General features: G+C 44.1%; 1 protein-coding gene and 1 long non-coding RNA gene across 6 annotated transcripts in view; one reads left to right on the forward strand and one right to left on the reverse strand.

Moving 5' to 3' along the window:
- LOC309847451 (glutathione S-transferase theta-2B-like) overlaps window positions 1-26,821 on the forward strand; it is a 151,873-nt gene that overhangs the window by 105,525 nt on the left and 19,527 nt on the right. The window lies entirely within an intron of this gene.
- On the reverse strand, window positions 20,420-26,191 carry LOC309847480. Its single transcript, XR_014302447.1, has 2 exons — window positions 26,006-26,191; window positions 20,420-20,878 (listed from the first exon to the last, which is right to left on the reverse strand). It is a non-coding gene; the product is annotated as an uncharacterized lncRNA (long non-coding RNA).

The raw sequence follows: 26,821 nt of genomic DNA on the forward strand, positions 1-26,821 counted from the left end.
GTAAACTGAATGGGGTCTTAGACCAGATGGGACTGTCTTGCTTGTTTATAGGCTGAACCTTATCTGAAAAGAAGCAGGGGCTGACCAGAGAGAAACAGGTCTTTGAAAAACAAGCTTTAAGTTTTCTGCTTGTCTCAGGGAAGCCTGGCTGTCTCAGTTGGTACTGTTGGCGGAAAAATAATCAGACCTGCAAGAGACCAAGTGACACTCAGAGAAGAGAACTCGGATTTATTTTACCCCAGCTGACCCAGCTGAGCTCGTGCCCCAAGTTCTGGCTCCCCCTGGGGAATGTGGTTACAGGGCTTTTGTAGGGACTTCGGGAAGTCAGGTTCCAAAGCCAGTTCTGACTGCTGGTAGGTGTGTTTGAACTTGGGGAACTGGGGGAACTGGGGCTGCTTTGGTCAAGAACAGTAGTGCAGGGAGCCTGTGGTGGAAAGCCTGTTTACAGGAGCAGAAAGGGCTGGTTATGGTTATCTCTAACTTATAGTTAGTAACTTTGTGTCTTCTGGGTCCTCCTGGCCTAGGCTATCTCAAGACCTTGAACATTATTTTATTTCATTTTTTAAAAGATTTTACTTATTTGACAGAGAAAGAGAGCACAAGCAGGCTCCCCATTGAGCAGGGAGCCCAATATGGGATCGGATTCTGAGATGCCTAAATTATAACCATTACTGCTATTTCTGCTTCTGTACCTTCGCTTGCTAACCCATGAGGAGATGGAAAAATACCAGCAGACTTTCTATAGGCACTCTGTAACCACACATCCCCTGCCCAGAATTGAACCTGACGGAATGACTGCTCCCGGACCCCCCATCCGGCTCTGGGTGCAAGAGATAACAACCATCTGGCGACCCGCAGCTTGACAGGAAGACCTCGGCCAATCCTGAGGTGACACATACCCTGGTGGCACCAACTAAGCAGTGTGAAGAATGACAGCCCTTTGACCTAACCAAAATCTGTTCCCAGCCTTTTCCCGCTCTGTAGCATGCCAGTCAGATTATAGAGTTGCTGTTTGATTTTCCCGCGGTATGTGGCGATTTGTTACAAGATACTATGATGTATGCTAAGTCCCTGCCTCCCCAAAAATAGTGTATAAAAGGTGTTGTGATCCTGAGCTCGGGACCTCTTAGTGTCACCATCAACGAGTGCGTGGAGGTCCGGGTTCAAACTCGTAATAAACGACCCTTACTGTTTGGCTTTGACTCTGGACTCTGGTGGTCGTCTTTGGGGGGGGTTCTCGGAATTTGGGCACAACAATTCCAGGACCCTGGAATCATGACCTGAGCCACCCAGGCGCCAGAGCTGGGGTTTTTAAAGGGTGAAAATTCACAGGAAAGCATCTTGTGGTAGTTCAGTTAGGGATTAGATCAGCTGTAATATTTCTTTCCTGAATTGTTTTGCCCCTCCTGGCCTTGCCCTGTCTGGTTTTGGTGTGATAAGCACCTGGGACTGCAAAACCGTGTTGCCAGATTGCATCAGTCACTTTCCCAGTACAACAGTGGAAGGTATGCATCTTGTGACTGCTCCTAAGTGGCAAACAATGACTATTTTTTGCACACGCAGCCCATTATGTTAGTGACCTCAGGTAGAATAGCATCCCACACACTTTCTCAGTGGCAACTTCATGTTATTTCCTGAGACCACTTTAAAGGTTTCTTTAAACGGTAACCAAGGAAAAATAAATAAAAAATAAACGGTAACTAAGGGCTACTTAACTCTGATCAGAGGCAGCTGGGAGCCACATATCTCATTGTGGGGCCTGCCAGGGGCTTGTATTCCTGGTTTTGATGGGGCAGAAATTTTTATACTTTTTTTTTTTTTTAAGATTTTTAATTTATTGGGGGCGCCTGGGTGGCTCAGTGGCTGAAGCTGCTGCCTTCAGCTCAGGTCATGATCTCAGGGTCCTGGGATCGAGTCCCGCATCGGGCTCTCTGCTTGGCGGGGAGCCTGCTTCCCTCTCTCTCTCTGCCTGCCTCTCCATCTACTTGTGTTTTCTCTCTGTCAAATAAATAAATAAAATCTTAAAAAAAAAAGATTTTTAATTTATTGGGGCACCTGGGTGGCTCAGCAGGTTAAACCTCTGCCTTTGGCTCAGGTCATGATCTCAGGGTCCTGATATCGAGCCCCGAATTGGGCTCTCTGCTCAGCGGGGAACCTGCCCCCCACCTCTCATCTTTCTGTCAAATAAATAAATAAAAATCTTTTAAAAATTTAAAAATCACACTTAAAAAATATTATTTATTTATTTATTTGGTGGACAGAGATCACAAGTGGGCAGAGAGGCAGGCAGATAGAGAGGGGGAAGCAGGCTTTCTGTCGAACAGACAGCTCGATGCAGGGCTCAATCCCAGGACCCTGGGATCATGACCCGAGCTGAAGGCAGAGGCTTTAACCCACTGAGCCACCCAGGCACCCCAGAAATTTAAAAAAAGATTTATTTTAGGTCTTCTCGGTGGCTCAGTGGGTTAAGCCTCTGCCTTCGGCTCAGGTCATGAGAGCTGTCTCTGCTTGCCTCTCTGCCTACTTGTGACCTCTCTGTCAAATAAATAAGATCTTAAAAAAAAAAAGATTTTTATTTTGGAGGGGAGGGGGAACTCTCAGTCCATGGAGGGTATGACTCTTGATTGCCGAGTTGTGAGTTCGAGCCCTGCGTTGGGTATACAGATGATGTAAAAAATAAAATCTTTCAAACATTTTTTTTTTTAAAGATTTTATTTATTTGTCAGAGAGAGAGTGCCGAGACCCGCTCAGTGGTCAACGAGGGTCGTCAGAAGGGACGCGTTCGGCTGAGAAGAAAGGAGACAGACAACAGATGGGGTTGAGAGGGACACCTCAGTGAGAGTGCCACCGTTTATTGAAATTCATGCCTTTATATATGTTTAATCTAACAATAGTAATGGGATGTATGTGCTTGATTACAATAGTAAAAGAGTGCTCGTGATCTAATACATATGGCTATTGTTTAACAATTTCTATTGAAACTATTTTTATAAGGTCAAAACATATTTTTACAGCCCGTGCCTTTGTGCCATTGTTCCTTTCATGTTTATTTCTAGTTCCCCTGTAGGTAATCATTTACTCCTCAATACCAAGGTCCACAGGTAGGCAGGGGTGGCGGGACAGGGGGCGTAGAGTATTAACTCTTTCGCCACCACAGGGCAGGCGTAGGGACACCCGCTCCCCGCAAGAGAGAGGGAGCGAGAGCGAGCACAGGCAGACAGAATGGCAGGCAGAGACAGAGGGAGGAGAAGCAGGCTCCCTGCCGAGCAAGGAGCCCGATGTGGGACTCGAACCCAGGATGCTGGGATGATGACCTGAGCCGAAGGCAGCTGCTTAACCAACTGAGCCACCCAGGCGTCCCAAAAATAAAATCTTTCAATTAAGGGTTTTATTGTTAAGTCATCTCTACACCTGATTCGGAAGTATCTATATTTATATCTATGTCTACACCACATCTTCTTTATCCTCATCAGTGGATGGACACTTGGGCTCTTTCTGTAGTTTGGCTATTGTTGATAATGCTGCTATATACAGCAGGATGCGTGTATCCCTTTGAATTTGTGTTTTTGTGTCCTTTGGGTAAACACCTAGTACTGAAGTTGCTGGCTTGTAAGGTAGCTCTATTTTTAACTTTTTTTTTTTTTTTAAGATTTTATTTCTTTGACAGAGACCGACAGCGAGAGCAGGAACACAAACAGGGGGAGTGGGAGAGGGGGAAGTAGGCTTTCCCTGGAACAGGGAGCCCAAGGAGGGGGCTCGATCCCAGGACCCTGGGATCATGACCTGAGCCACCCAGGTGCCCCTATTTTTAACTTTTTGAGCAACCTGCCTACTGTTCTTGAGTGGCTGCACTAGTTTGCTTTCCCACCAACAGTGCAGGAGGGTTTCCCCTTTTTCTGCATTCTTGTCACATCTGTTGTTTCCTGTTTGCTAATGTTAGCTGTTCTGACAGGTGTGAGGTGGTATCTCATTGTGGTTTGATTTGCATTTCCTTGATGATCAGTGATGTTAAGCATCTTTTCGTGTATCTGTTGGCCATCTGGAGGTCTTCTTTGGGAAAATGTCTATTCATGTGTTCTGCCCAGTTCGTAACTGGATTATTTGGGTTTGGGGTATTGAGTTTGATAAGTTCTTTATATATTTTGGATACTAACCCTTTATCACATGTGCCATCTGCAAATATCTTCTCCTATTCTGTAGGCTAGCTTTCAGTTTTGTTGATTGTTTCCTTTGCTGTGCAGAAGCTTTTTATTTCGATGAACTCCCAAATAGTTCATTTTTGCTTTTGTTTCCCTTGCCTCCAGGGACGTGTCTAGTAAGAAGTTGCTGGGGCACCTGGATGGATCAGTTGGTCAGACATCGAACTCTTGATTTCAGCTCAGGTCTCGATCTCAGGGTTGGGAGTTCAAGCCTTGAGCTGGGCTCCACTCTGGTCACGGAGCCTACTTTAATAAACAAACAAACAAAAAAATGCCAAGGTCAAAGAGGATGCTGCCTGTGTTCTCTAGAATTTTGATGGTTTCCTGTTGAAGCACAGATTCTAAATTGTAATATAGGTGATTATCAACCTTTTCCTTTTTTTTTTTTTTTTTTTTTTTTAAAGATTTTATTTATTTGTCAGAGAGAGCGAGCGAGAGCGAGCACAGACAGACAGAGTGGAAGGCAGAGTCAGACGGAGAAGCAGGCTCCCTGCAGAGCAAGGAGCCTGATATGGGACTCGATCCCAGGACGCCGGGATCATGACCCGAGCCGAAGGCAGCTGCTTAACCAACTGAGCCACCCAGGCGTCCCATTATCAACCTTTTCCTTTATGATTTGGGCATTCTGTGTCTTACTTAAGAACTCTGCCCCTTCCCCCAAGGTCATAAAAGTATTCTGTAGTTTCTACTGAAAGTTTTTTCTTTTTCTTTTTTAAAAAAGATTTTATTTATTTATTTGACAGAGAAAGCGAGAGAGCACAAGCAGGCAGAACAGCAGAGAGAGAGGGAGAAGCAGGCTCCCCACTGAGGAGGGAGTCTGATGATGCGGGGCTTGATTCCAGGACCCTGGGATCATGACCTGAGCAGAAGGCAGACGCTTAATGACTGAGTCACCCAGGCACCCCAGTTTTTTTTTTTTTTTTTAAGATTTATTTATTTGAGAGAGAGAGCACACGTGGGGAGGAGAGGGAGAAGCAGGCTCTCTGGGGACTTAATCCCAGGAAGCTGGGATTGTGACCTGAGCCAAGGCAGATGCTAACTGAGTGAACCAATCAACCGGGCACCCTCCACTAAAGTTCTTCACATACAGTTATTTAATCCACTTGGGTTAGTTTGTGTGTAGGAGGGGCACCTGGGTGGCTCAGTGGGTTAAGCCTCTTGCCTTAGGTCGGGGTCATGATCTCAGGGTCCTATGGGCTCTCTGCTCAGTGGGGAGCCTGCTTGCCCCCTCTCTCTACTTGCCTCTTTGCCTACTTGTGATCTGTCAAATAAATAAAATCTTTTTTTTTTTTAAAGATTTTATTTATTTATTTGATAGACAGAGATCACAAGTAGGCAGAGAGGCAGGCAGAGAGAGGACGAAGCAGGCTCCCTGCTGAGCGGAGAGCCCGATGCGGGGCTTGATCCCAGGACCCTGGGATCATGACCCGAGCCGAAGGCAGAGGCTTTAACCCGCTGAGCCACCCAGGCGCCCCAAATAAATAAAATCTTAAAAAAAAATTTTTTTTGTGTAGGACATGAGATAAGGAGCCAATCTGAATTGCAGGTGGGTAGACTGTTATGGCATCATTGATGTAATAGTCCATTCTTTCCCCACTACGCAGTCATGTGTCAAGGTTAGACTCTACTGTTCTGTTGGTACATCTGCCTGGTGCTATAATTTTCAATGATGCTGCTTTATAGAAAAGCTTGATACCTTTGTCTATGAGTCTTACCATCTTGATCTTTGTCTTCAGAAGTGTCTTGGCTACTCTGGACTCTGTTCCTTTCTGTAAGTTTTACAACTGGTTGATCAAGTTTGAAGAAATTTCCTGCTCAGGGCGCCTAGCTGGCTCAGTCAGTGGAGCATGTGACTCTTGATCTCAGGCACCTGAGTTTAAGCCCTACGTTGGGCATGGGGCCTACTTTAAAAATCCTGTTGGAGTTTTGATTGGGATTACATTTCAGTTACAGATCAACTTGGGAGAGAAATGACATCTTTATGATATCAGCATTTTACCATAAACATAGTATATTTTTCCAAATTAATGCCTTTCAAAACACTATTATAACTTCCTCCATGAAAGTAATGTGTATCTTTGCTCAGACTCAGCCCTTCTAATGTTTATGGGCCCTACCCCTGGGGTCTCAGGTAAGCTACACGTTAACTTTTACCAAGGTCAGAATGACTTGACCAAACTTCAAAACATGGGGGCTCTATTTCTGTCCAGAGCACGCACTGTACATCTACTTTGTTGACAAATAACAACAACATAAAAAAAGACAAAAAAGAAGAACCCTCTTGGGGGCACCTGGGTGGCTCAGTCAGTTGGGTGTCTGACCCTGGATTTCAGCTCAGATCATTATCTGGGGCAGGTGGGGGTGGGTCCTGGGATCCAATCCTGCATCAGGCTCTGCACTTAGCAGGAAGTCTGCTTCTTTCCCCCTCTTTCTCCATCTCCCTTTGCCCATCACTACCCCCACATGTATCCTTTCTTAAAAAAAAAATATTAAAAACAAAACAAAAAAAAGCCCAACAACTCATTTCAAACATAAGTAATAAGACCTCCTTGAAATCCCATGAGACTGAAGTCATTCAGCCTTATACAGAATCAAAGCTTAAGATAAGGTCTTTAACTTTCTGAAATGTCTTTTGTCCAATGATTTTTTATGTAAAAACAAAAACAAATGTTTTTTGAAACACCGAATGTTTCTTCCCTGGAGCACTCTCTTCCTTGTGAAGATCAGGTATCTTGGGCGACTGTCCTCATTTGGGCTCAAATAAATCTTTCAGAGATTCTAAAAGGGTTCTTCATTTTCCAGCAACAATATATTTTATAAATACCTGCTTCTTGCATTTGTATTTTACATAGTGAAGGCAGTATCTTTTTTTTTTTTTAAGATTTTATTTATTTATTTGACAGACAGAGACCACAAGCAGGCAGAGAGGCAGAGAGAGAGGGGGAAGCAGAGAGCTCCCCGCTGAGCAGAGAGCCCGAGACGCGGGGCTCAACCCCTGAGATCATGACCTGAGCTGAAGGCAGAGGCTTAACCCACTGAGCCACCCAGGCACCCCCCCCCTTTTTTTTTATTTTAAAAGAAGATTTTGACAGAGAAAAAAAACAGGGCACAAGCAGGGGTAGCTTCAGAGGGAAAGGAGGAAGCAGACTCTCCACTGAGCAGGGAGCCCCATGCAGAACTTGATTCCAGGACACTGGGATGATGACCTGAGCCAAAGGCAGATGCTTAACAAACTGGGCCACCCAGGCACTCCATAAGGATTTTACTTTCAAGTAACCTCTACACCCAACATGAGGCTCAAACTTACCACCCCACGGTCAAGAATTGCTTGCTCTACTACCTGAGCCCGCTAGGTGTCCCTCTTGCAGCATTTTAAAGATAGGTTCCACTGTCTTCTGGATTCCTGTGGTGCTTTTGAAGTTAGTTTTCATAGTGCCAGTGTTTTCTCCCTTCCTCCCTCTGTCTGTCTCAAAATCCTGTCTTTAGTATCCTACAGTTTCCATACAGTATGTCTAGGTGTGATTTATTCATTTTGACCCTGCTTGAGATTTGTTGTGTGTTATGGGTTGAATTGTGTCCCCCCAAAAGGTATGTTAAATTACCTCTGAAAGTACTTTTTAACTCCCAGTACCTCTGAGTGTGATTTTATTTTGAAGTATAATTATCACAGATGTAATTTATGTGGGAAAAACTTATGTGGCATAAAACTTATTAAATTTCCTTACTACCTCCCTGCACTGGCAAGTCCTTGAAACATTCCTCCAGGGACTCAACTGTTTCAATGTTAATACTTTGCTAAGGGCAAAAGACAATCCTTGCCCAACTGACTCTCCTCCCCCAGGGTCCTGTAAAACTACTTTAAGTAGGCAGAGAGGGAAGCAGGCCCCCTGCTGAGCAGAGCACCCCATGCGGCTTTATCCCAGGACCCCGAGATCATGACCTGAGCAGAAGGCCAAAGCTTTAACCCACTAAGCCACCCAGGAACCCCTGAAAGTCTACTTTAACATATAAAAGTTCTTTTAGAACTTTAATTTTAGAAATCCTTTAGAAAATTCCTTTAGAAATTTCCTTTATCTCTACATGTTGGCAATCACCCTCCAAGCATATGGCTCACCAATATACATCTTCAGGGTCTCATGACTAAGGTTTTGTTAGACGGTAATACATGACCTTTTCCCAACAGCTAGCCCCTCGAGGTCCTGGAAACCTTGCTTCCAAAATTCCTTACAGACTTATGCTCTGTCTAATACCCTCCTAACTTGAAAGTCTATAATGGGCCACTCCTCATGACCATAGTGTAGCTCTTTCTGCCCATGGGTCCTGTCCCTGTGCTTTAATAAAACCACTGTTTTGCACCAAAAAGGTCTCAAGAATTCTTTCTTGGCCATTAGCTTAGAACCCTAATGTCTTCCCTGCATAATTAGATAAAATGCTGTCATACTGGAGAAGGGTGGCCTTTAACCCAGTGTCATGGGGGTCTTGATGAGAACAGAAGGGGGAGAGGATGAGGGGAAGACACACAGAACAACAGGCGATGACTGAGGCAGAGACTGGAGTGACAAAATTTTAGAACATACGTGAGGTTTGGTGGGGTGAGGTCCGGAGCCCAAGACGAAGAAAAAATTCTTGAGACATCTTTGGTGCAAAATGGTGGTTTATTAATGCAGGGGAGAGGACCTTTGGGCAGAAAGGGCTGCTGCCCCAAGGTTGAGAGATGGCAGGTTATGTACCATGGGGGTGGGGGAAGTAAGGAAAAGGGAGGTTTCAACAGAACTTTCATAAGCTGAAGAGGACCTACAAGATACTGGATACCAGAGGCCTTGCCATTGCCAAGGTCGTTCTGCCCTTTTCAAAGCAAGTTATTAAGAAAAGTTGGGAGGGGTGCCTGGGTGGCTCAGTGAGTTAAAACCTCTGCCTTCAGCTCAGGTCATGATCCCAGAGTCCTGGGATCGAGCCCCGCATCGGGCTCTCTGCTCAGCTGGGAGCCTGCTTCCTCCTCTCTCTCTCTGCCTGCCTCTCTGCCTACTTGTGATCACTTGTCAAATAAATAAATAATATCTTTAAAAAAAAGTTGTGAGATTCCTAAAGAGTGTCACATATGTCCCACCTAGGAGTGTGTGTGTGGGGGGGTGTTGCAAGTTGTCAGCTCTTGCTTTGTCGTCAGCCAGACTTCTGTTCTCTCATCATTCCCTCCTGAACAATTCTGACCCTTAAATCTTTAAGGTAATTGAAGGTGAAGGTCTCAGCTTCTGTAACATCTTCCTGCTGAACGGGGGTGTAGAGTTGTCCCTACCTTCTTGGGTCAACACTGGTCAGGTGGGGAATGCCTAGGGGAGTTAGGAAAGACAGAGGAAGCTGAATCCAGGGGACACTGCTCAGGTGATCTTCCCAAGTGGAAAGGATCATCAGTGGAGGTTATGGCAGTGAAGGAGTTGATGCCAGGTGGGGAGACATGGGAGAAACAGCAAAACATAGTTAGCGTAGCAAAAAGAAAATGAATCTCAAGTAAGTTTTTTGCTAGTTGACAAAAAACCCTTTTCCAGTCTGGGAGTTTAATCAATCATTAAAGGAGAGAGGGACTGTTTAAAGTGCTAACTTGAGTATATCAGAACCCAAGAAATATTTTGTGATAATCTGGAACATAAACATAGTACTTTGTTTTTGTGATTGCACAACTTCCACCTTGTGTAGCAGTTAAAACATTTGATGCTGGGGCACCTGGGTTGGCTCAGTGGGTTAAAGCCTCTGTCTTCAGCTCGGGTCGTGATCCTAGGGTCCTGGGATCGAGCCCCGAGTCAGGCTCTCTGCTCAGCGGGGAGCCTGCTTCCCCCCCTCCCTGCCTGCCTCTCTGCCTGCTTGTGATCTCTGTCTGTCAAATAAATGAATAAAATCTTAAAAAAAAATTCGATGCCAATGCCATTCTATTTTGTAAAGCTGTTTTACACTTTTGTATTACCATAGCATTTTTTTTACCATAGCATTTTATTTCATTTTATTATTTTTTTATAAAGATTTTATTTATTTATTTGAGAGAGAGACAGTGAGAGAGAGCATGAACGAGGAGAAGGTCAGAGAGAGAAGCAGACTCCCCATGGAGCTGGGAGTCTGATGCGGGACTCGATCCCGGGACTCCAGGATCATGACCTGAGCCGAAGGCAGTCGTCCAACCAACTGAGCCACCCAGGCGTCCCTACCATAGCATTTTAATAGAGAAATGCTACTTCGAGATCAGTTGGGGCTGACCATGTACTTATTAGTAAGAGCTTTCATGTGCCAAATATCCTTCCGTTCCAAAGGGGGAACAAAAGTGAATGTTAGTTGGTCATACCAATGAGACAGAAGGAGTTCACCACTTTTTAAGGTCTGGAAGGTTGGCCAGGTTGGTAATGGTTTTAATAATGCATTCGAGATTCCAGGCAAAACCCAGAATACAGTGTCCTATCTAGCCTGGGGGAAACCATGAACACAGGAGACATATAATCATTGGGTCCCATTAGGAGACAGTCCTCCAATTTTGGGTTTCCGTAGCTGCAGTCAAGATATCAAGGGCTATTCAGTTTGAAGGGCCATCTTTTTTTTTTTTTTTAAGATTTTATTTATTTATTTGACAGAGAGAGATCACAGTAGACAGAGAGGCAGGCAGAGAGAGAGAGGGAAGCAGGCTCCCCGATGAGCAGAGAGCCCAATGCGGGACTCGATCCCAGGACCCTGAGATCATGACCTGAGCCGAAGGCAGTGGCTCAATCCACTGAGCCACCCAGGCGCCCTGAAGGGCCATCTTTTAATGTGTAATAAAAGGCAGTCCATTGCTACTTCATAGGGACCAAGGGAGTCCAAATCTAGGGACAATTTTCGTTTATGAAGTTTGTCACTTCGATGGCCTTTTTGCCCAAATCAGTGGCCTGGTGTAAACCCTGTATTACTTTCATTGGTTCCAAAGGTCATATCCTTTGACATCCTTTGAAGTGAATTACAGCTATCTCCTTAAGTAGATGTACTGCCTTAAGAGTAATAAATTTAGGGCTGTATTTGTGGAGTTGTGGCTTGATAATAAACCGCTTTTTTCCAAATTGCTCCATGGACATGTAGGATTAGGAAAGCATATTTGGAGTCAGTATTAGTATTAATTTTTAAGGCTTAGCAATTGCAAAGTGCTAGTGAGCACTATGGCATACCCAGCTTTTCTTATTCTTTTCATGAGAACTATTGTCATCAGTAAACCAACTGTCATTTTTTTAAAGATTTTATTTATTTGAAAGAGAGATAGAGATCACAAGTAGGCAGAGAGGCAGGCAGAGGGGGAGGCAGAAGCAGGCTCCCCGCTGAGCAAGGAGCCGAAGGTGGGGCTGGATCCCGTCATGACCTGAGCCGAAGGCAGAGACTTTTGTTTTTAATTTTTTTAAAAGATTTTATTTATTTATTTGATAGACAGAGACTATAAGCAGGCAGAGAAGCAGGCAGAGAGAGAGGAGGAAGCAGGATCCCCACTGAGCAGACAGCCCGATGCGGGGCTCAATCCCAGGACCCTGGGATCACCACCTGAGCTGAAGGCAGAGGCTTTAACCCACTGAGCCTCTGTCATTTGGATTTTTAACAGGGGAATCTTAAATCTGGCCAACTAGATTAAGCAACATCAATAACCTCTGAACAGTTTTTGCTCTATAAAGAGGTATAATGGTCAGGTTCAGGCATATGGGTAACTAGGTTTAAAGTTTGACAAGTTTTAAGTATTATTTCTGGCATATCCGTAAGTGCAGCCCAGTACTTAGTAGGTTGGCTTTCATCATCCATTGCCACTTCCAGTCGGTGCACGGGAGAAGAATGAGGCACAAACACGTCAGCTGCAAGAGAAAGGGAGCAGGGGACAACAGTCAAAAAGACTGCTGCCCCGGGCAAGTCCTCAGTCTCACTTTTATTGGGTAGAAACAATAACCAAAAGAAGAGCCAACGAAGGTCAAACATCAGTCATATGTCTTGTAGACAAACAAGAAGGAGGGCAAAGTTTATAGTTAAACAAGCACATTCAGAGGACTCCTCTAACAAGCAACAGGTGCTTTTGGGAGGAGAAAGGGGAGATAGCAGAAAAGGGAAGCAGGTGGCGTTCTGCCTGAGCGAGCCGGGCATCCCCAGCTACTCAGCCTCAAGGCCGTATATCGTCCTCTCCCCCAAAGGCCTGTTGCCAGTATGTGTTTTTCTTAAAGCTATATCTAAATGTGCTTGGTAACTAGTAAAACCTTCCAGGGGTTGTATTTTAAGTAATACGTTGTTCTCAGGGGCAGGTGCAATCCATTAGTGGCCTTTGGTTTCTGAGATAAATCTGGATCTGATGTGACGTGATTATAGTCAGGGACTGTCCCATAGTGAGCTCTGAAGCTCCTTTTATGAGGAGGGCTGTTCTATGCTTCGCTAACTCATTTGTTTGCAGCTATAACTCAAAAGAGGTGGCTTCTAGGATAAATATGACTAAGGGATGAAACCATTAAGAAGCCCTTTGAGTGGTCCAGTCTTAACAATATCCTGATTATGGAGGATCACTGGCAAGTGGGAGAAAACTTGTCAAGAGGGAAGGGGAGTCCCACATGCATCATCCGATCCAATCATATAGAAAGTGGGGTCATCTGTTATCTACACAAGTCCATAGATAATCCTATGGAGTGGGGTATGCTGGCTTTTAGACAGTTATCCTAGCCCCACAGAATTGGTCAACGTGATAGTAGAGTTATACAATTGTTGAGAAATCAATCCCATTTTTCAGCTGTTTAATAATCATGTGCCATGGGGTTCTGTTATTATCCCCACAGAACAATCAGCAGAAAATTGCTTATATATGAGTTACTGTGGTAATTTTTCTTAAGTTTACTTCTAGTTGTCTAGCTTAGGTAAACAACAACCATTTAAAGACAATCAAATCTAGAACATCCACAAAGTTGTGTTATTAAAACATGTTTCTCTCTAAAATAACCCTCATTTCCAAAGATAACCAAATTAGTGTAAGGACCTATGTAGCCAGAGCAACTCCATCTTGGTTAAAAGCCATTTTGTTGTTTGTGCAGTAAAACTTAAACTGACCCTGGCCCCCCCACCCTGAAAAACTTACTTAGAAGCAAGTCTGGGAAACCAGTGAAATGTGGTCAGCTAGTTCCTAATAACAGAGCCCAGAATACAAGGCCAATTCAGCCAGTTCCTAATAGCAGAGCCCAAAATACAAGGACGCTTGATAGCAAGAATGTGACATTCCACCAGGAAACTCCCAATTGTCTTCATGCTGGTAAAACAAAACAAAACAAAACAAAACAAAACAAAAAAACGGCCTTGGCATGATAGTAACCAGGCCTTCAGTATCTTGACAGTGTTCTTTACCCTGATAGGCCTTCTGAACACCCTCTTTGTCCTCACCCACTGCTGAGCCCACCCCTACTCTGCTTTTAAAAACTCTGACTGTAACCTGCCTTGGGGTCCAAGTCCCTACTCTGCTGTGTTGGGTATACTTGGACCCAAGTTTAAGCTTGTCAAATAAGCCCTCATGTGATTGCATCAGTGCTTGGCTCTTTGGTGGTCTCTCAGATGAAAAAACTTGGGACGTTAGGACTAATTTATCTGGAAAAAAAAGCCCAGTTTAAACAGATTTGGCCTAATTGTTTCCATAAGCTCTGCAAGAACAGTGAGTGATCATACAGATCTTTTATAATCTTCTTTGCTGGAGCTTCTTATAAGCAATCTCTAGGTTGAACTTTTAGTAGCCTCTACAGGCCAGAAGCCAAGCCAAGTTACTTGCCATCAGACATGCCTGCAATACCTGAGGATTTGGGCAAATTTTTCTTCCTGAGGTCTCCAAAGTATCCTGAGGTTCCTGCACCTGCCAGGAAGTGACATTCTTTACTCAACTGGTGAGGCTGCTGGGAACTCTGTAAGCAAGGTAGCAGGCCAACGGTTCCAAGGGGCTTTATGGCTTCAGGTTTTCTGAAGTCAACCTTAGTTCCTTAAAGCTGTCTGTCATATCTGAGTCTACATGTCTTTCTCAAATATGACATTCCAGTCAAAGCCTTGGTAAAATAACCAGTGTTTCCAATGGTGTCCTAAAAGTTAGGAGGAGAACAGATTCTTATTACACTGTTGCAAATGACTGATTGCCATGGAAGAATACTTACTGAGACCTTTCGAGTTTCAGAGGGTTCACATAGAGAGAAAAGTTGAATGCTTTGATTTGTTTACAAGTCAAATGAGTATTTTTACATTTCTGTAAGTCACTGACAACCTAAGTACAATTTTTCTTAGTCTGGAAGAGTAAACATTAGAAAATGAGCAACGTCTAAAATAAGAGACATAACACTATAATCTTACAGTTCTGTTAGTCCCATGTTACTAATTCTGGTTTAGTTTGGATGCAGCTTTTGTTAGTTCTGGAAATTCTTATCCATTTCAGTTCTGATCTTAACCCACTGAGCCACCCAGGCGCCCCTCAGTTCTGATCTTAAAGATACTGAATACCTGTGTTGTCCTCAAAGCCCTTTTTATGAATCTCCTTTAAGATAAAACTCATTTTACAAGAGAATTAGAATAATTATAAATGACAAAAAGACTCAGAAATGAGCATTGTTAATGATCTGATTCGAGTTCACTATGATACTGTAGACAAGGAAACTCAAGTTATCCTGGGACCCATTGACACATTAACACTTCAATAATTACAATATCAAATGGTGATCTATCAAAACATTAAAACTTGGGGTGCCTGGGTAGCTCAGTGTGTTAAAGCCTCTCCCTTCGGCTCGGGTCATGATCCCAGGGTTCTGGGATGGAGCCCTGCATCAGGCTCTCTGCTCAGCAGGGAGCCTGCTTCCCTTCCCCTCTCTCTGCCTGCCTCTCTGCCTACTTGTGATCTCTTATCTGTCAAATAAATAAATAAAATATTAAAAACAAAAACACCATTAAAACTTTAGGAAATACATAGAATCCCTAGAATAGTTATAGCCTTTACCCAAATGTAACCCATGGTTTATCTTTTTTTTTAGCTGAACTTCCTGAGTAACTTAGCATACCAAGAAAAAGCATAATGAGTTAAAGAGATTTCATTTATGATTTAAATCTTGTCAACATTTGCCAAAATCTTATAAAGGTTTTTTAAAAAGATTTTATTTATTTATTTGACAGAGAGAGATCACAAGTAGGCAGAGAGGCAGGCAGAGGGAAGGGTAAGCAGGCTTCATGCTGAGCAGAGAGCCTGATGTGGGGCTTCATCCCAGGACCCTGAGATCATGATCTGAGCCGAAGGCAGAGGCTTAACCCACTGAGCCACCCAGGAGCCCCAAATCTTACAAAGTTCTAAAGCACATGCCTAAATATAATTAGGGATGTTAAAGACCTGATATGGGCAAAATGTGGAAAATAGTTTTTCTGGACAGGCAAAGAGGAAACTGTACATTTTATTGCTGACAGATTATTAATTTAAGAATACTGTCTTTTTGAACAGAGAGAATTTCAATCTCATATCAAGTCACTTTAAAGATTTTATTTATTTATTTGTCAGAGAGAGAGTGAGCGAGAGCGAGCACAGGCAGACAGAGTGGAAGGCAGAGTCAGAGGGAGAAGCAGGCTCCCTGTGGAGCAAGGAGCCCGATGTGGGACTCGATCCCAGGATGCTGGGATCATGACCTGAGCCGAAGGCAGCTGCTTAACCAACTGAGCCACCCAGGCATCCCCCAAGTCACTTTAAAACCCATTTGTTTTAATCTTAGTCTGTCCTGACCACACCAAAGATTCCTTTTCTGAAGATTTTCCTTCACAAACCATCTAACTTTCCTTTGCATTCAGATTGTGTCCCAAGCCATTTCTTTCCAAACAACCATCTCATTTAGTAGTACAAAATTACTTTTTATCTTTAACAAAATGTGTTCCCATTCCTTATCTTTCTTTTCCATATAGAATTGTTTTCCTTATTTCCATTAGTCTTAGTTACAGTTAGAATTTTGTATTCTTAGAATACCTTAGTCTCTAGTCAGTTAAGTATTTGTGGAGACCAAGGAAAATAAGGCTGTACCCACCTTGAGTCCAGCCCTCACGTAAGTCCAGCCATCTTGACAAAGCAAGAGCTGGCACCTTGCACCCCCTCTCCACCCGCTCCCCTCAGTAATATGTGTGACATTCCTCAGGCACCACTGGCTGCCCTAAAAGAAAAACAAATAGTTAACTTGCTGAAATCACAATCCTGCAAGACAGGAGTCTCCCTTGGTTTACAAATGTCCCAGTGCTAAATCTCACTAACAAGGACACTTGATAGGAGGAATGTGACATTCCACCAGGAAACTCCCAACTTTCTTCATGTTAGTGCCTCATTAGAGGGAAAAATGGCCTTGGCTTGATAATAACCAGGCCTCCAATATCCTGACAGTCTTCTTTACACTGATACCCCTTTCTGAACACCTCCTTTGTCCTCACCCTCCGCTGAGTCCACCCCTACTCTGCCTTTAAAAACTCTGACTGTAGTCTGGTTCGGGGTCCAAGTCCCTACTCTGCTGTGTCGGGTATACTTGGGCCCAAGCTTAAGCTTGCTGAATAAACCTTCATGTGTTTAACATTGGTGTTGGCTCCTTGGTGGTCTCTCAGATGCGAAAACTCAGGCATAACATGTTGGTTTTTTTTTTTTTTAAGATTTTATTTATTTATTTGACAGAGAGAGATCACAAGTATACAGAGAGGCAGGCAGAGAGAGAGAGAGAGGGAAGCAGGCTCCCTGCTGAGCAGAAAGCCCGATGCGGGACTCGATCCCAGGACCCTGAGATCATGACCTGAGCCGATGGCAGCAGCTTAACCCACTGAGCCACCCAGGTGCCCCAGGCATAACATGTTAATCAATTGGGAACTGTTACAACAGAATTCTTTAGATGGCAAATTTGTGAATCAGTTAAGCACAAAACATGTTTACCAACAGATTTAAATATTCTTAGTTTCTTCACAGTTAATCAAAAGCGTAAACCTATGTCCAGTGATCAGTGACTAAGCATTTAATTCTATTTGAAAGACCTAGATGTCCAATGAATTTAATTCATCATCCAAGCAAAACTTGGAGGGGCGCCTGGGTGGCTCAGTGAATTAAAGCCTCTGCCTTTGGCTCAGGTCATGATCTCAGGGTCCTGGGATAGAGCCCCATATTGGGCTCTCTGCTCAGCAGGGAGCCTGCTTCCCTTCCTCTCTCTCTGCCTGCCTCTCTGCCTACTTGTGATCTGTCAAATAAATAAAATCTTAAAAAAAAAAAAAAAAAGAATAGTTGAGAGATTCCTAAAGAGTCCCACCCAGGAGTTGCAGGGTTTCAGCTCTTGCTTTGTCCTCGGCCAGCCTTCTGTTCCCTCATCGCTGGGATGGAGCCTCGAGCCAGGCCCCCTGCTCAGTGTGGAGTCTGCTTCTCTCTCTCCTCCTCCCTTCTGCTCTCTTCTCTCTGGCTCACACTTTCTCTCTCAAATGAATAAATTAGAAATCTTAAAAGAAAAAAAGTAAATTTCTGTGGATTAAGCCATATAGTCTGTTGTACTTCATTACACTGGCCCCAGGAACCTAATACATTGTGTTTCCTAAATTTGAGAATTCATGTCTTTCATTAATTTGCCAAATTCTCAACCTCCATATCTTTAGTATTACCTCTTCTCTTTCCTCCTTCTCTCTCGTTCTGGAACTTCAGTTGGGCATATGTTAGACCTCATTCTATGATCCTCTCTTTTAACTTCTCTTTTGTAATTTTAATATTTTTCTCTCTGTGTGCTACTTCCTGAGTGACTTCTCAGATCTTTTACTTCCTTAATTCTCTTGTCAGCTATTTTTGTGTTCACTTACCATGTTTTGTTTTGTTGTTGTTTTTTTTAAATTTCTGGAAGTCCTCATTTAACCAACTGAGCCACCCAGGCGCCCTGGAAGTCCTCATTTAAAACAAAGATTTATTTTTTATTTTAAAAATATTTTATTTATTTATTTGAGAGAGAGACAGTGAGAGAGAGTATGAGCGAGGAGAAGGTCAGAAAGAGAAGCAGACTTCCCGTGGAGCTGGGAGCCCAATGTGGGACTCGATCCTGGGACTCCAGGATCATGATCTGAGCTGAAAGCAGTTGCTTAACCAATTGAGCCACCCAGGTGCTCCAAAGATATATTTTTTAATTTTAATTTAATTTAATTTTACTTATTTTTTAAAAAGATTTATTTATTTATTTACTTATTTTTTAAGGATTTTATTTATATATTTGACAGAGAGAGATGCAGGCAGAGAGAGAAAGGAGGAAGCAGGCTCCCTGCTGAGCAGAGAGCCCGATGCGGCACTCGATCCCAGGACCCTGAGATCATGACCTGAGCCGAAGGCAGCGGCTTAACCCACTGAGCCACCCAGGCGCCCCAAAGATTTATTTATTTATTGACAGACAGAGGTCACAAGTAGGCAGAGAGGCAGGCGGGGGGGGGGGGCGGTGGTCGGGGAAGCAGGCTCCCTGATGAGCAGAAAGCCTGATGTGGGGCTCAATCCCAGGACTCTGGGATCATGGCCAGACCTGAAGGCAGAGGTTTTAACCCATTGAGCTACCCAGGCGCCCCTAATTTTTATTTTTTAAAGATTTTGTTTATTTATTTGAGAGAGAAAGAGAGCACAAGCAGGGGGAGTAGGAGAGGGAGAAGCAGGCTCCCCATTGAGCAGGGAGCCCAACATTGGTAAGGATCCCAGGACCCTGGGATCATGGCCTGAGTAGAAGACAGACACTTAACTGACTGAGCCACCCAGGTAACTGTGAAAGTTATTTTTAAGTAATCTCTACATGGGGCTCAAACCCATAACCCTGAGATCAAGAGTTGCACACTCCACCAATAGAGCCAGCTAGACTCCCCTAGAAGTCCTATTTTGTTCTTTTTCAAGTCTCCCATGTCATTTCAATAGCCTTTCATTCCTTGCTCTTGTTTTAAAGTTTATTTATTCATGGGGTTTTTTGGGTGGCTCATTCAAGTTAAATGTCCAACTCTTGATTTCAGCTTAGGTCATGATCTCAGGGTTGTGAGATGGAGCCCTGTGTGGGGGTTTGCTCTGGGCATGGAGCCTGCTTAAGATTCTCTCTCTCCCTCTCCCTCTCCCTCCCCTACCCTGCCCCACTCTATCTTTCAAAAAAATTTTTAATTATTTTTTTAGAAGTCTTTTCTTCATCTTCCCCACCCCCCGCCCCCAAGGGGAAAAGGTGATTTAATACCCACAAATCCCCTCCATCCCCAAGTAATTACATTCTGGGATTTCAGCATTTCTTCCAATTCTGAACCTTTTGGTCCCCCCCCCTCCCCTTATGAGAGGAAAGTTAAAGTAGACCTAAGGCCATCGAAAACAAAAAAAGTTGGGCAATAGCTCCTCCCTTGTTTGTCTTTTTTTTACTGTCACGAAACTGTCTTTCTGTGTGTCCTCTAATCCAAACACCCATCCACTGCCACTTACAAAGTGAAGGATATAAAGTAAGTTGTATTGACCATTTCAGTGAGCAGATTTTGTGAAATGCCTTCTGCTTTAGCCCTTTAAGTTTATCACATTTTGTTGGCTTCTGACATTCCACTTTCCTAGATTATAAGCAAGATCTGTTTATGGTTTTTTTTTTTTTTAATGTCATTTGTTTTTAAAATGTGCCAATGCCTGTACATTAACAAGATTTATTTTTAATTTAATTTAATTTATTTATTTGACAGACAGAGATCACAAGTAGGCAGAGAGGCAGGCAGAGACATGGGGTAAGCAGGCTTTGTGCTGAGCAGAGAGCCTGATGTGGGGCTGGATCCCAGGACCCCGAGATCATGACATGAGCCGAAGGCAGCGGCTTAACCCACTGAGCCACCCAGGTGCCCCCATTAATGAGATTTCTTAAAACAAAACTGTATAAGACTGTTAATTTGTTGGTCTTTTGCAGGGTCTTTGATGTATCTCTAGTGTATTACAACTGGGCCATTAATCTCATCGCTTCATCAACATTAACTCATTCATTTTCATGACACTGCTAAGGAATCAGCTGTTTCTTTTCTTTCCTTTTTTTTTTTTTTAATAAAGATTTTTATTTATTTATTTGACAGAGAGAGCACACAAGTAGACAGGCAGAGAGAGAGAGGAAAGTAGGCTCTCCGCTCAGCGGAGAGCCCGATGCGGGACTCGATCCCAGGACCCTGAGATCATGACCTGAACCGAAGGCAGCGGCTTAACCCACTGAGCCACCCAGGTGCCCCTCTTTTTTTTTTTTTTTTTAAGATTTTATTCATTTATTTGAGAAAGAGAGAGAGCATGAGCAGGTGGAGAGGGAGAAGCAGACTCCCAGCTGAGCAGGGAACCTGACTTGGAGCTCGATGCCAGCACCTTAGGACCATGACCCAAGCTGAAAGCAGATGCCCAACCAACTGAGCCACCCAGGCGTCCAGGGAAAGAACTTTTGAGAAAGTATGTGAGTTCCTCCTGTATATCTACAAAAGCTTTATTTACTCTGTTAACTTTTTTCATCATTCATGATGTTTATCTTCTGAAGATTAGTGATGACTGGTTTTGCTTTGCTTTTAGACTTCAAGTTGTTTTGGCTGGCTGTATGAAATATGTTCTTCTGACCTCTTAGTTTATCCTTAGCCATTGTCTTCAATACTCTTGTGCAGCAACTCACACTCCAGATGACGCCATCTACCTGCACAGATCTTGAGACCTTTTTAAAAAGATTTATTTATTTATTTGAGAGAGAAAGAGAGAGGTCAGGGGGAGGGCAGAGGGAGAGAGAATCTTCAAGCAGACTCCCCATTGAGTGTTGAACCCAAGGCTGTGTTCTATCTCAGGACCCTGAGACCATGAACCTGATCTGAAACCAAGAGTAGCTGGTGGTTTAACCCCCTGAGTCAGCCAGAATCCCCTCCTTGCTCTTGTTCCAAACCCCATCTCCTATTTTGTTAAAATATTTCAGCATGCCTATTGTCTTCTATATTTTATAATTCCAATCTCTGAAGGGTCCTTTTATCTCACCATGATTCTTACTCAGGCTGGCTTATTTCTCCTGGGGACCCTGACTTGGAAATGAGGTAAAGAAGCATATAGATTTTATGGGTGAGGGTCCTGTGAAGCCTGGCTGGGGAATGGGCAATGCCTTCTAAAAGGATTTATATTGGCTTCAGAAAACTGCCTTTAAAGTGAAGTCTGTCTGAGACCATAAAAAGTTCACTTGTCAGTTTGGGGTTTTCTGGCTTGTTCAAGGAGTATATAAGGAAACCCCAAACCCATGAGGGCAAGGCTTGGGCTACAGGTTCTCAGGAGAGACTTGTCTGTTTCTATCAAAAGTCCAGGCCCAGACACACAGTTTCCCCGTTGCCTGCTTCCATCAGTGGGCAGGCTCCTGAGGCCCGGGCTCTTTGTGGGCTCTCTGTCCCACATCTCCACAGAGTGCAGGCCTGAAGGTTCTAGGTCACAAGAAAGACAAGGATCCTTAGAGTCCTCACTGCTTAAGTTTCCCATCCCAACCACACTGACCTTTCAATCCTCTCTTAATTTTCATCCCTGGAGGGTTGCCTCATTTTTAAATTTTTATTTTTTATTTTATCTCTTTTGAGGAGCTCAGCTAGGTGTTTAAAAGGATGCCTCTTCTGGAATATTATTCTGGAATGATATAAGAAAGAACGAAACCTTGCCATTTGCAAAGTCATCGATGGAGCTAGTGAGTATAATGCTGCAGGAAATAATCCAGTCAGAGAAAGACAAATACCACACTGTTTCACTCATATGCAGAACTTAAAAGCATTATTTTTTGTTTTTTTGTTTTTTAGATTTCTTTCTTTCTTTCTTTGACAGAGAGAGAGAGAGACAGAGAGAACACAAGCAGGGAGACAGGAGAGGGGAAAGGGGACTCCCTACGGAGCAGGGAGCCCAATGCAGGGCTCCATCCCAGGACCCCGGGACCACACCCTGAGCCGAAGGCAGATGCCCAGCCTACTGAGCCACCCAGACGCCCCTCATATGTGGAACTTAAGAAACAAAACAAACAGCAAAAGGAAAAAGAAAGAGAGAGGCAAACCAAGAAACAAACTCTTTTTTTTGGGGGGGGGGCTTTTTATTTATTTATTTTTAATTTAAATTAATTAATTTATTTTCAGAAAGACAGTATTCATTATTTTTTCACCACACCCAGTGCTCCATGCAATCCGAGCCACCACCTGGTACCCTACCCTCCCACCCCCCAAGAAACAAACTCTTAACTAGAAAGAACAAACTGATGGTTACCAGAGGGGAGGTGAGTGGGTGAAATAGGTGTTGGGGATTAAGGGGTACCCTTGTGGTGCTGAGCACTGGGTGTTATACGGAAGTGTTGAATCACTCTATTGTACACCTGAAACTAATATAACACTGTGTTAACCAACCAGAATTAAAATAAAGACATTAATCTGGGGACGCCTGGATGGCTCAGTTGGTTAAGCATTTGCCCCTGGCTTGGGTCATGTTCTCAGTTGGCTAAGCGTCTGCCTTTGGCTTGGATCACTCCCCATGTGGGATTCCCTGCTCAGCAGGAAGTCTGCTTCTCCCTCTCCTTCTGCCCCTCTCCTCTGCTTGTGCTCTGTTTCTCTCTCTCAAATAAATAAAATCTTTATTACAAAAAACCCCAAAGCTTTATTTTTCTTTTTTTTTTTTTTTAAAGATTTTATTTATTTATTTGACAGGCAGAGATCACAAGTAGACAGAGAGGCAGGTAGAGAGAGGAAGGGAAGCAGGCTCCCTGCTGAGCAGAGAGCCCCATGTGGGGCTCGATCCCAGGACCCTGAGATCATGACCTGAGCCGAAGGCAGAGGCTTTAACCAGCTGAGCCACCCAGGCGCCCCCCCAAAGCTTTAGTTTTAAAAAACTTTTATTCATTTATTTGACAGAGAGAGAGCATAAGTAGGCAGAGCAGCAGGCAATGGGAGAAAGAGAAGTGGGCTTCCCATGGAGCAGGGAGCCCAACGTGGAACTCAGTCCTAGGACCCTGGGACCATGACCCGAGCCAAATGCAGACACTTAACCAATTGAGCCACCCAGGCAGTCCTAAAAAAAAATATATTTTTTTTCGAAGATTTTATTTATTTATTTGACAGAGAGAGATCACAAGTAGGCAGAGAGGCAGGCAGAGAGAGAGAGGAGGAAGCAGGCTCCCTGCCGAGCAGAGAGCCCGATGCGGGACTCGATCCCAGGACCCTGAGATCATGACCTGAGCTGAAGGCAGCGGCTTAACCCACTGAGCCACCCAGGCGCCCCTAAAAAAATATTTTAAATTAATCTACACCTATCCTGGGTCTTGAAGTCACAACCCCAAGATCAATAGCTTTACACTCCAACCTGAGCCACCCAGGCACCCCCTTTTTTCTGGGCAGAAATTAGAATTTTTTATTCTATTTATTTATTTATGCAAAAAGATTTTATTTATTTATTTGACAGAGAGAGATCACAAGTAGGCCGAGAGGCAGGCAGAGAGAGAGGGGGAAGCAGGCTCGATCCCAGGACTCTGAGATCATGATCTGAACTGAAGGCAGAGGCTTTAACCCACTGAGCCAGCTAGGCACCCCATTTATTTATTTATTTTTACAGATTTTTATTTATTTATTTGACAGCGAGAGAGGGAATACAAGCAGGGGGAATGAGAGATATGGGGCTTGATCCCAGGACTGAGATCATGACCTGAGCTGAAGGCAGATGCTTAACGATTGAGCCATCCAGGCACCCCAGAAATAAGAATTTTTGAAGAGGCTCCTGGAAAGGACAATGCATAAATTACTAACCCAACTCAGTGACTGAGGACATCGGTGCCTTCTTTGTGACTCCTTGCAGCCCAGAAGGCTTTTGAGCTTGCCAGATGTGTCAGTAAATATTTGAGGAATTTAACTCAGCCCTAAAGAGTGATCCTCTCTATGGGGAGAATTTCAGGCACGTGCAGTCAGACAAGTTAGAGGAAAAAGAGCCGTAGCCATCCATCCACGTGCACAACACATGCACACATACAAGCTCTTACACACTCAAGCCACACAGATACCGCCACCAATATATATATACTTGAACACTCTCACACATTGTCGCACATACATATGCACATTTTACAGGGCATGCAGAATTTGTTTTAATCAGGTATAGTCAGACACACACAGACACAGAAATGACCATCATTGTTTACCGGACCAAACTTGGGCACCAATGTCTGAGACACGGGTTTTGAAGCAAAGTAAAGCTTTACTATCAGAAAGGCAGCCCAGGGAGAAGTCTGGGCATTATTCCCAAAGCCACCTTGCCCTGTTGTGTTCTGTTGTGCCCTGTTGTGGACTGCTTATGTCCATAAGAGGGGGGTGAGGATTTTCTTGAAATCTTGAAGGAGGTAGCCTTTCTTTAAGACGATGAGTCCCCATTAGGGACCTGGTATGATCAGGTGATCAGGCTCAGGAGATAATTTCCAGATAAATACCACCTTGCTGTCCCCATTTAGGTTCCCATGGTGACTGGGTAAATAAGGAGCCAGGGCCAGAAGGCAACATGAATGATTGATCATGCATGAAGTTAAAAGGAGCAGAGGTGGGGCGCCTGGGTGGCTCAGTGGATTAAAGCCTCTGATCTCAGGGTGCTGGGATCGAGCCCCAAGTCGGGCTCTCTGCTCAGCAAGGAGCCTGCTTCCCCTCCTTTCTCTCTTCCTGCCTCTTTGCCTACTTGTGATCTCTGTCTGTCAAATAAATAAATAAGATCTTAAAAAAAAAAGAGGTGCAGAGTTAAGTAGAGAATGTGGAGCTAAGTTAATAATAAGGCGATGAACACAATTATAGGTCTGCTTATACCTTCGAAACAGGTCCAGGAACCAAGTCTCTGGGCTCATCATGAAGGAAAAAGTTTTCATGCCCAGTTCTCCAAAAGAGGGAGGTGGGTTTGGGATTCTCAAGAGCAACCTGACTCACTGAAAGAAGGTGAAAGCATTTGTTTGAGAAAAGGAAGAAGGAAGGAACTTGGTATGGTAACCCTGCCCCCCCCCCTCCCAGGCTGTTGTTAGCCACTCCTGATAGACTAAAGAGGAAACAAAATCCAGCCTGGGTGATGCCCCTAGTGTTTGTTCCCTTCTCCAGGTGGGAGTGAGACAGGGAAACTGGAGGATTCCGCCCAAACCTGCTTTTTCCTGCTTCTATTCTTGCTGGAGCCTGTATCCCAGAACCCCACTTTACACATGCCTTGCAAATAGCAGACATGGAGTTATGGGACAAGGAGTTAAGAGTTCTCTCTAGGATAAATAATACCTAAAGAGGGACCCAGTGAGAATGGCTGGAGGAGGCTATCCTTTGTGTATCCCAGACTACCTGAGCTAGACACCAATGCCAGGACCTTTCTGCTCCAAGGAATGACACCTGGTCCCTTGTCTTTGTTCTAAGTGGTTCCTGGATGCCTGAGAGGAGACACACACTAGATCACCATCCCCAATAAAAACTAGGCTCAGGCACCTAAGTGGCTCAGTTGGCTGGGCGTATGCCTTCGGCTCAGGTCATGATTCTGGGGTCCTGGTCTGAAGGCAGTTGCTTAACCAACTGAGCCACCCGGGAGCCCAATTCTGAGGTCCTGGGATGGAGTTCCTCATAGGGCTCCCGCTGAGCAGGGAACCTGCTTCTCCCTCTCCCTCTGCCACTCCTCCTGCTTGAGCTGTCTCTCGAATAAAGAAATAAAATCTTTAAAAAGATACGACAAAAAAATCCCAAACCCCAGACTCTGTACATAGGAGAAACTCCCTCCTCTCGGAGTTTTCTTGACACCCAATCTGTTACCTGCTCTCTCTACCTTCAGTCAACTCTGCTCTCACCTCCTGCTGGCTTCTTCTGTTTGATTTCCATCCTGCTTGAAGCCAAGGCTTCTCTTGACTGATCTGGGCCCTCAGACCCACTTGCTGGCATCAGGAAGAGAAAGCACCCCCCTCCCCAATATTCTCAAAGGTAAGCTTTGGAAGGGCCAAAGAAGTTAAAAGTTTATGCTGCCTTTTCCTTCAAATAACAAGGGGGGAATAGGTTCATTGACTCACAGGGCTAACCCAAAATTTTCCATTAGCCAGAGGAGGGGAAAAAAAGCAAAAAATGTTCCAGTTCCAGCCTTCTTCACCCCAGCTGCTGTGTCCTTGGATTTCAGCCTGGAGAGCTTCCCTAGAGCCTAGAATGTTGAACCAGTAAATGCTGGATTTGCTGCCAAGGGTTTAAGCATATTTGCAATGAGGAAACAAAACAGAACAAGCTGGATGGGGTGGGGGGAGGATGGTTAAAATATGGCTTTGTATTTTGCGGCTATTTGCACTTTGTTAAACAACAAAAATGCATCTGAAGACTAGAAGATCTTCCAGGCTGTGTTAAATGATTTATGGGTCTGGCAGCTTCGCATCAAACAAACAAACAGAAAGGAGCTCCATGGAGCTGCACAAGAGGAAAAGTTTTTCAAGGTAGAGAGGGAACAGAAAGAAAGAAATTTATTACCAGAGAATCCATTGTTTTAGGCAAGGTCACTCTCCTTAGGGGGATGGAAGGGATTACCAATTTTTAGTGTGGACCACCGGGAAACTCCATGTTGATTGGTTAAAGGTTAGGGTCCTGGGTACTGGGACTGTGCTTCGATTGCGGATTAAGCTCTAGGT

This window comes from Mustela nivalis (assembly GCF_964662115.1).
Source record: "Mustela nivalis genome assembly, chromosome: 14".
Lineage (NCBI taxonomy): Eukaryota > Metazoa > Chordata > Mammalia > Carnivora > Mustelidae > Mustela > Mustela nivalis.